We start from the raw sequence: 10182 nt of genomic DNA, 5'->3' as shown, positions 1-10182 counted from the left end.
CCAGACTGCAGAGCTTTTGGAGGTGAGATACATGTGGGTATGGGCTCAGCGCCACTCCCCGAGGAGTGGGGACTGTTGTGTGGGGGCCTAAGAGCATGCAGAGCTGTTGCAACTGAAGAATAAATAGCAGCAGGATCCCACCAGGGCTTTGCCGGCTCCTGAACAGCAAGTTTAGGACCTGTAGGGGAAAAGCCGTGGATGACACTCGGAGATGGATGCTCCTTTGGTGTTCTTGTGGTGATGGGAAGCTAGGCTCTCCAAATTCCTTGGGGATGCACCCATTCACACATTGCTCCCAGCGCTGTGTCGCCTTGTCCCTACCAGTACTCCTCAGCTCCCAAATCTTAGCTCCTCTTGTTTTCCTGGTCATTTTTATTACTTAAATAGCCTTTCTGAAGCCCTCTGCATGGGAGGAGGCAGGCGAGATACCACCCGCAGCGTGAGCCCCCCACGATCTCCAGGTCATCTCCAGGACAGCTGAAACACAGCACAAGTGTCCCCGTGGAGGAGGAAAAGGCTTCAGGCTTGGAAAATCGAGGAGGGCCTTGTGCCAGCTTACTGAAGCTGCTGTCAGCCTGATCCGAGGTGTGATGGACTAAAACCTGGTGTCAGACATCACCTGGGCCAGGACAACCCAGCCAGGGTGGTCACCTACAAGCTCGGGTAGTCCCCAGCTCTGCGACCAGATATTTTTGCCCTGGCAAGCAAGATGGATGCTTTAATTAGAGGCTGCATATTTTTAGAAGCCGGAAAACCTCAGCGGAGGCTGGGCAACAAGGATAGGCTGGGGTAGGGAGGGGAAGAAGCGGCTGAGCTGCTGTTTGTTCCCAGCTCTGTCTCCTGGAGGGGTATCAGCATCTCCCCCTCCTTTCCAGCATGCTGGGAAAGATATTGAGGGTCACTTCCCCCAATCTCCTTCATGTCCAGGGCTTGGGGACAGCACAGGACAACCCGCTTGTCTTTTATTTCATTTTATTTTATTTCAGAAGACACAGTTCCTGATACCCCAACGGTCCTTACCACTGGTCTGTAGGAGCTCTTTCTCCTGGCTGTCAGCCCACAGAAGTCCCTCACTGCCTGATTATGTGGTTGGCTGCACAGCGGCAGTAGGTGCTGTCCCTTTTTTTTAAAAATAGCTGTATATTTTCCATTTTGCAGGACGTTTTCTTTCCATCAGGTCTGTTCCACACGTCCTGGCTCGGTCAGGCTGGAAATCGACGACGCACTCTTGCCATGCAAGAAAATAATGTCGTGGGTCTGGGGACAGTCCTTCTGGCTGCCTTGGGACAGCTTTGGGGCAGTGAAACCCTCTGCCTAACAATTTTTTTAGAGGCAGCAATGCATTGGGCATGCAGGTATATTCCTGCTGCACCACCCCTGCACATCTCCATCCTTCCCGTTTTGAGTGGATGGCGGAATTGGGAGCCTGAATAAAAGGTGAAAATTTTGAGCTGAAACTGGCCCAGCAGATAAATCCTCTGGTGTAATAAGCTGGGATTGGGAGCACCGGCCCTTAACCAGTCTTTTTCTCCCAGTGTTTGTATGCCTGCGTGCACACCTTAAACATCAGAATAAAACCACCCCCCTCCTGCCCCATTCCTACCCTGCACTGCCTCTTACAAACAACATTAAAATAAAATTGGTCTGGATGCTTCTGTGAAAGCTCTGTCCTGCAAAAATCCCCACCAGCTGCAAGGAGAAGGCAATGGGTTTGGGCAGGGGGATGTGCTCCATCCCCTCTTCCTGGGGTCCTGGTGCATCCCAGGAAAATGATTCAGCCTCCAAAAACCAAGCAAGCCTCCCCTGGATCCTTTCCCACCACCTTTTAGCACTGCCGATGCCTGCCCAGCTCTCAGCACCACGTGCCCCCCTCTGCTTCCTCGTTAGCAGTGGATGCATGTCACGGGCGCTTGCTAGTAATTGACTCGGGCCGTGCTGGGAATTTGAACCTACATTTCAAAGAGATCGTTAACCTCCTTTTCCTTCTCTTTGAACTGCCTCACTTTATTGTAGGTTAAAGGAAGCAGACGGCTCCTTCCTCCCAGAGCCTCTTTTGATGGGAGCTTGGCACGTCGGAGCGGGGAGCGCAGGGTGATTGTACCCGTGCCAGGTTTCGGAGGGGTCATGCTGCCCCCTCATTTCAGAGGGGGTTGAAGATAAAGGAATGGCCCAGAGATGCCCAAGGGATTGGCAGAGGCATTTAATTCCGGTCACATAGGGCCAAGGAAGGGCCACAGATTATTGGTTGCTCACCCAGAAGGAAGGCTCAAGCCCCTTTTCCATGGTGGATGTCCTGGGTGGGCTTGGCCACACAAATGACCAGTTTTCTGACGTGTGTTTCCAATATTCTTTAAGTCACATAGTGACTGAGGTTGTCCTGACCTTCCTCCCCATTACATCAAAAAAACACACACACAAAAAAAGTCTTCAGACATGTTCCAGCAAGCTGAACCAACCCATCATTCGACCACACAGCCACTAGCAGAAACGTGGCAAGAAGAGCCCGGTGCCATCCTGGTCCCTCTTCGTGGTAACATCTGGACTCTATGAGAGTCGTCTTCATCCATGCTAGGTTCAAAACAGGTGTAAAACCTATAACTCAGCCCTGGCCGGGCTGCTAGGGAAGTAAAGGTATGTAGGACTGCGAGGCATTGGACTATTATATTATACAATATTCAGAAAGCTCTGCCTCAGCAGAGCTGAGACCTGCATTGTTAGGTCTCCACTGACAACTGGGGTCATCCTTGGGACAATGGTCCTAAAATCCTTGCACTGTTAATGATGCTTAGTGTGTCTCACCACGGCTCCCATGTGGGGTGAATGCAGCTCCTCCCTAGTACCTGTGCAGAGAGGGAAGGTCCCTGGAAGGACAGTGGTGGACCTGCTCAGGGGAGAGCAGAGAAGATATTTCCCACTTACCAAACATCCCGTGATAGTCCCATCGTGCCCATTTCGCTCACGTTCCTTTATGTCTCAGCCATTGCTTCTGCAGATGTCCAAGCACATGGGGCCAGTTTGCTCCAGGAGAGCAAGATCTGATCCCTCATGCTGTGAGCCCACACTACAGTAGGGGATTTGTGCTTTTTGGTGGGGCAACTCCACCAGTTTCCTTTTGTGGCCCCATCCAGCCACTGCATCTACTCCTCCATCCCATGCTGGCTGCAGTTCATGCCCACCTGGTGCAAAAGATCTCCTCTGGACTTCAGAAGGTGCTCATCTGAATTGTCGGCTTGCGTTAGCCATCCTCTTGACCCCTTGGTAGATGCTCGACCAAGCATCTCTGAGTGGCCGGAGTATGTTCGATATACATCTTGTTCAGAAAGTCTTTGAGAGGATCTATCTCAGCACTTTTCTTTCCACCACCTGGGACAGGACCACGTACGATGGGTAGGAAGAGATCCACGGACGGAACAGAGCTCTGGTGTGTCCCCATGGCTCTACTGCGGTCCCTAATCCAACAATACCAAGCTGTTAAGTCCCTTTCCACCAATAATTGTCCCTAATTTTTTGCAGGACTTGTCCATACAATGATTACCACAGCTGAGCAAATCCCAGATTTTAACCGAGCCCTGGCCACTGACCATATTGAAACTCTTAGCTTCAGCAGCTGTGGGGGAAAGCATGCCAGTAAAACCCCAGTAAAGCATTTATGCTAATACGTCCCGCTTCGTGCTTGCAGAGAACTGAGTGCACATGGTTACCACAGGTCAGCTAGCACTCATAAAACCTCATTGAGTTGATCAAATATCTGAGAACTCATATTAAAAGCATCAATCAATCTGTCCTGCTGCATAACCTGTGGGATATTTCTGAGGAACGATGTTCCTACAGTCGTTTTGGTTTTACCCGTACTCACCGCAGCTCTTTCTCTCATCTCCTCAGTGATTACAAAACCTGAAATAATGTAGAGATTTATTTGTCTTAGAGCCATCTAGGACCTGCATCCCAGAGACAGCAGAGGTGAAAATCCCCTTGAATAACAGGAAAGGAGAACACAGAATATATCCCTATAATATCCCAGGGGACATGCCTGCATAATCCTTGGGTGCAGATGTCCTATAATGCTATTTTCAACACCATTTCTTAAGTGTCTTATATCTGCACCTTGAGCTTCACAGGACAAATGCTGTTGTACTGCTAGACTGGGAAGGGTCCTGCCCCAGAGGGCTTGCAACCAGAGGAGAGCTCCAAAGGAAATGTTATCAGAGACATCCAGGAAGATTAGGGCTGTGTTTCAGTCTGTTTTCCCAAAGCCTCATTGCAAAGCTTTATTTTTTTTCCCTGGTCACTTTAGGAATCCACGTTGGCTCCTTCCAGTCCATATCTGCTGTAAGGTTGTCCTAGTGGTGTGTCAAGAGTTTTGAGAAGTCTGGTGGGCTTCTCACTTCGGAGGCTATTTCACAGCTGGGCTTGAATTCACCAGTGAGCCACCTTTTCAGCCCCAAATATTCCTCACCAGAATATTCTTTTCAGCTTCACCTTCTCAGCTGTTTCTACACCCACACTCAAGCAGGCCAGTCTCTGCTCCACAGGAGTGGGAAAGAGCACTACACAGTGATTTTGAGGTGGGGGGAAAGTGTTTCTCCATGGTAGTTCTGCAAATGTTGTTTGTGGGGTTCCAGCAGTCCCAGAAAAGCAATGGTAAGTCATCTTTGCCTGGAGAGCATCCCCTAATCATAGCCTGTAGTCCATGGGCAACCAGTTTTGGATAATTCTGTCTGGAATTGCTTCAGCTTCCTCCTTTCTGAAGCTAAAATCAGAGCCAGCAAAATCAAAACAGAGAAGCACCACAACTGTCAGGAACCCCATCCTAGTGTCAAAGGCGATAGCAAAATTGCAATAACATCCCAGCAGGCGGATGGGAAGGTTGTAGAAATTCCTTTATTTTCTCTCTGCAAGCCACAGGAGAGGACAGAGACCCTCGTGCCAGGTCACGTCCCACATTTCAGAGCCACGGATCCCCATCCTTGCTGCAGGAGAGGATCTGGCCGCCTTGTCCCAAGCAGCAGCTCCCCATGGCACAGCAGGGCTGTGCGGTTTCCAGCAGAGCTCTGCAGCCAGCCAAGCACCATTAGCCCAATTTTTTCATCCAAGCAAGGAAGTCCTGGCTCCTGGCAGGCTTATTAGCTTTGGCACCGACCTCAGTTGAGACCTGGCCAAGGCATTTTGGCCGCAGCTGGACCTGCCTGGCTTGCGTCCCACCAGCTTGGGTCTCTCCCCATTACACTTCCCAGTACCCTCCTGGTTTAGCATGGACAGAAGAAGCTTGTGTGCCTGCCCAGCTGAGCGATGGGGATAGCTACGGATTTGGCAGTTAGGGGGCTGTTCAGACTCCAAACGTCCTCTTCAGACATCCAAAGATCCCCGAGATTCAAACACTTCCTTGCAAAGTACTTGGTGCCTGCCCTAGTGGCCACTTGCACACGAGTTTCCTTGAGCTGCTGGTCACCTGGGCACAGGCAGGGATGAATAATTTGTTAGTTGCTTTTATTGCTCATCCTCCCTCCTTCAAACTCCAGACATGTTTGAAAGTCTGGAAGAAATCTGTTCCCAAGGATTGAAATAGTCTCAGAGGCAGGTGGAGAGGACAAAATCCCAGGGTCAATGGGCTCTGGAAATTCAGCACAGGGTAGATCTTCCTCAACTTTATTTCTTTAATCTTCCTGATTTCTAGAGGAAAAAGATGACAGCTCAGGGACATGACAGTCTCATTGCATGTCTCTCTCTCTTCTCTTCTGGCATCTTCCACCAGAGTTCTCCGGAGCAGAAGCACCCTCGGGATGGCAGCTCTGGGAGCCCAAAGCAAGGTATCACACTGATGTCCTGGGCAGAAATTCTTCCCAGGGCTGGTTTTACCCCATACAGCAGAGAACATCCCACGCCTTTCACACTCTCAACTCACATCCATACGTTAACTGGTCCATGTCCCATGCCAGCTTGGCATCAGCCAGATTTACCCTTTCTGATGGGAAGGCATCTCCAGTGCTCTTGCAGACGTCTCTAAAGAAGTAAATTTCAGTCTTTATTTTGTTTTTCTCATCATACAACCCCAGAATCTAACCTGAATCTTCCCTAGCTGCATCCCCAGCTGGTGACTCCTTGTCCTTAACCCCATGGAGGCGGTGAGGAGGTCACAAAATTAACGAGCAATGGTAAATCTCAGCTGTGTTTGAAATGCTGATGGCTGGCTCCCTCATTAACCACCTTCCAGCACCAGGCACAGCCTGGGATGCAGCCGACAGCACTTTTATCAGCTTCACAAGGCACGTTAACTGTGGGAATGCTGCTCTTTTCCCAGGTACCTACTGCAGGTTAAGCAGGGAGCAAGCATGGAAAACAAAGGGGATGCTCAGCTGGGAGGAGATAAGGGCAGAAATTACCCCATTGTGGTGACCTTGGGTAATCCAGATAAATGCCACTGGCAAGACAGAGGGATTTTGTCAGCCCCACTCAGGATCTCTGTGGACTAGGACAGGCAGAAGTGAGGCTCAGAGGGGATGTGGGGTCTGACCTCTGGATCAATCTCCTTCACAGCCACAGCAGCAAATTGTAATGCCAATGGGGCATGTCAGGGTGACATGGGACACCTCCATCTGTTCAGAGCTACGTGCACTCATGGGAGAAATGTGATTAGAGACAACTTCTTTCTCTAAATATCAATATCTCGTCTGGCCCTGAGATAACTCTGTTGGGAGATGTGCCACTGCACCTCCTCATGGTGGTGAGTCCCAAGTGTGCTGCCAGGAGGAGTGTCCACTGCTAGCATCATCAGGGATGCAAGACATTGCAAAATACAAAGCACAGCAGGACTCTGGGAGCACCCGAAGAGAAAGCCTGAAGATCTACTGCTGAAGGAGGCCAGTTTGCTCCCAGCAGCATCCACAGACCTGTCCTTCTGGCCACATGTGTGTCTTCAGATCATTCATTCAGGCGGCGTCTGCAAGTTCCCTGAGATGCCTGTGTTGATGCTAGATCTCCAGGGAATTATCATAGCCACCACATTCAGGCATTCAAAGAAATGTGACTTCAACAGAGTAGAAAATAGCACCCATCATGGTTAAATGCATGGGAAATGAAGGGGACCACCCACACTCTGCTCTGATGTCAGGCAAAAGCTCTTTCCTCCTGGTATACCTTGATCAGGAATACTGACCTACCTGGGAACAGAGAATGCATTGTAGCTGAGATTCAGCCCATGGCTCAGGTTAATGTCTTTTTGGCAGAAAAGCTTAGGAAAGCACGTGTGTGGATCCCCTTAAAACCAGGTCAGAAGTTCAGCTGCCTGCATGGATCCATGACCAGACACAACAGCCTGGCTCTGAGGGCACCAACCCTGAGGTCTAGAGGCATCTTTTTAAACTTTTCTTATGTACAGAAGGATCACAATGTCAGGACCAGTCTGATCTCTGGATGTTCTCAGAAGGATCATAACCATTGGCTCAGAAATCCCTGATAGACCTCTGTAGTCCTAGTGTGGATGAAGGCACCATGACAAGGTGGATGGAGCAGAAAGTTAACCATTTGCAGCAAGGCAGAATTACCTGATGTAATGACATCTTTCAAATCAATACCCTGGATAACTCAGCAGCTGGACTCATAGAGGACTGACCTTATGAACCATTAACATAAAATCTAACAAGTCTTAGGGAACCTCAGGAGGTGGCATGGGCTGGTACAGGACCCTGGTCATGGCAACAAAGGCAAAGGAAAAGGGTGGGTGAGAGCCATCAGGTCTTAGCAAAACAATAGGGCAGTTACTTTGGGATTTCATCAACACGCTTGTAATCCAGACAAGTGCACATACACCTATAAACACAGTCATAGGGCAAAGCAGAAAACCTTCATCAGCATTCATTATGTTTCAGCCTCTGCTGATAAAAGCAGCTGTGGTGGTTTAATACATCACAGTTGCTCCGAGACATTTTTTCTTTATTTTCTTCTAAATTGTGTTACATGAGATTAACAAAACATGCATTAAATTGTATCAGAACTGTCCCCCTGACAGATCTTGAAACATGGCAGTAAAGGGAAGGGGCTACATCCCTTTTCTTGCAGGAGAGCTTATCCCAGACAGCAATGAAGAAGCAGATGGAAGAAGTTCCAGGCACAGAAGAGGCAGGGCTGGGGAGGAGGTGCTATAAGGAGGTATAGGAGGACTTTAAGTGGGCTGAGAAATGGCCAGGGTTTTTGTGAGCAGTCCGGAGGGCTGTGGGATGGGAAATGTACTGGCTGGAGAGCTAGGCTGACACATAGGTGCATCCACAGAAGGAAGGAAAGAGCCAAAGGGGTATTTTCCTGGGGGCAAATACCTCATCAGAGTCTACCTAAAGGGTGAGAGACTGCCTTGGGCTGGGGAAGCGTGAGAGACAGTGGAGCTGATGTGCCAAAAAGAGGCCCACAGGGACCTTGGGCACTGAAAACAAGGAAAGACCCAGCAGATGAAGGCAAATCTTCATGCTTTGATAGGCAGCAGGTCTAGGGCTGCTGGAAGGTGTGGGGTCAGTTCTACTGGCCACACACCAGGGGCTGGGGGAATAGCAGAGGGCCAAGGATTTAGATGCACAACGTGTCAACATATGGATTTAGGAACATAACCTTATTCATCAAAGAGAGGGCTGAGAGAGATAATTACCTCTGGATATTTACATAGGGGAAAGCTGTCTGATAGCAGGGCAGAGAAGGGGAGGTTCTTCAGTCCTGCTGATAAAGAAAAAAAAAGAAAATACGATGGGTAGAAGGTAGCACTAGATTAATTCAGCCTTTGAAGTGGACACCAACTCGCTGCTATTTAGGTAATTAAATATTGGAACAGCTTATCAGGGAGGCTGCTGAGTCTCCAGTGTTTCTTATGTTGAAATAAAGATTAGGTATCTGTGAAAGGAGATGCTCTATTCCAATTTCTGGGAAAAATCTATTTTCTTTGTACTGAAGATCAGATAAGATAACCTCCCTGGTGCCTTTTGACTATGCAATCTGTGAATTTAGGAAGCATAAACTCCCCTGTGTAAGGATTCATCTTCATCTGATGCGTGATGTGTCAAGCAAATAAAGGGGAAATGCATAATACAGACTGAGATCCTTGCTCAAGAGCATGCAGCCAATGCTTGGAAGAGGGCTCAGAAATTCCTGGCTCTTATCCCATTAGCCTACTGGAGGATAGATAAGCCTCCACATTTCTTCAAACCTCATATGAATCACAGAACTACTTAGAGGTTTCTGGGTTTGCCTGGTATTTTTATTGCAACAGCAATAAAGAGATGCAGTCTGACTGTGCTAAAACTATAGGGAGTGGAAAGGAAGCCTCTGCCCCAAAAGGGTTTAAAATCTTGCTGAGGACACAAGGCAAGCAAGAAAGCATTCAGTGGGCTCCCCAGCAGTGCTCCAGCAACTCCATGAGGTCATGCAAGCCACCCTCTGCACCACAGACAAGAGGAAGAAAAGCAGGCAAAGCCTGGAAGAGCAAATAAATAGTGTTAATGATGGAGCAAGGGATGCAAGGCCCAACAGGATGTGGCCAAAGCCAGGATCGAGCCAAAAGAGGCAAACCACTGGATGGGAAGTGTCATTTGCAGAGAAGTATGGCCAAGAACCACCAAGAACAAGGGCTGGGAGTCATCTGGCCACGCAGAGAAGGGCCAAAATATGCCAGATGGAGCAAGTCTTGAAAGTGTCTCTTTATTCACACTGATTTTAAAGGGTGACAGGCCTAGCTGGAGACATTAACACCTGATATATCACAAGCCAAGTGAGAAGAACACCAAAAACCTAAAGGAGGCCTAAACTGAAGCAGTCACAACAGCAAGATATTTCTCTAAGGCAAACGGCTCTCTCCGACTCAGATTCTCAGTTATGAAAAGAACTTTCAACATAATCTGTCTGGAATAATCTAAAACGAATCTAGTGAGAAGATGGACCAAAAATGCCCATGAAGGCAGGTTGCTGTGTGGTCTCCTACTTTGGCTGGCTGGGGAGGACAGTCAGAAATCCCAATCCAGCACTGTCAGAAACGCAGTGTGGTAGCCAAAAGTCCAGACTGATGTTTTCCATTTTAATCTCTCTTTAATCTATCTTTAAGAGGAAGGAAAAAGGAAAAATTAAAGCTAAAACATACTAAATAGTCCAGAATTAAAATGAAGTATTTCATCATGGACAGAAATGGAACATTAAACGTCAAGCCACAAT

The sequence above is a fragment of the Cygnus olor genome, chromosome 1 (assembly GCF_009769625.2).
Source record: "Cygnus olor isolate bCygOlo1 chromosome 1, bCygOlo1.pri.v2, whole genome shotgun sequence".
In the NCBI taxonomy this organism is placed as follows: Eukaryota; Metazoa; Chordata; class Aves; order Anseriformes; family Anatidae; genus Cygnus; species Cygnus olor.
Note: the sequence above shows the minus strand (reverse complement) of the source record.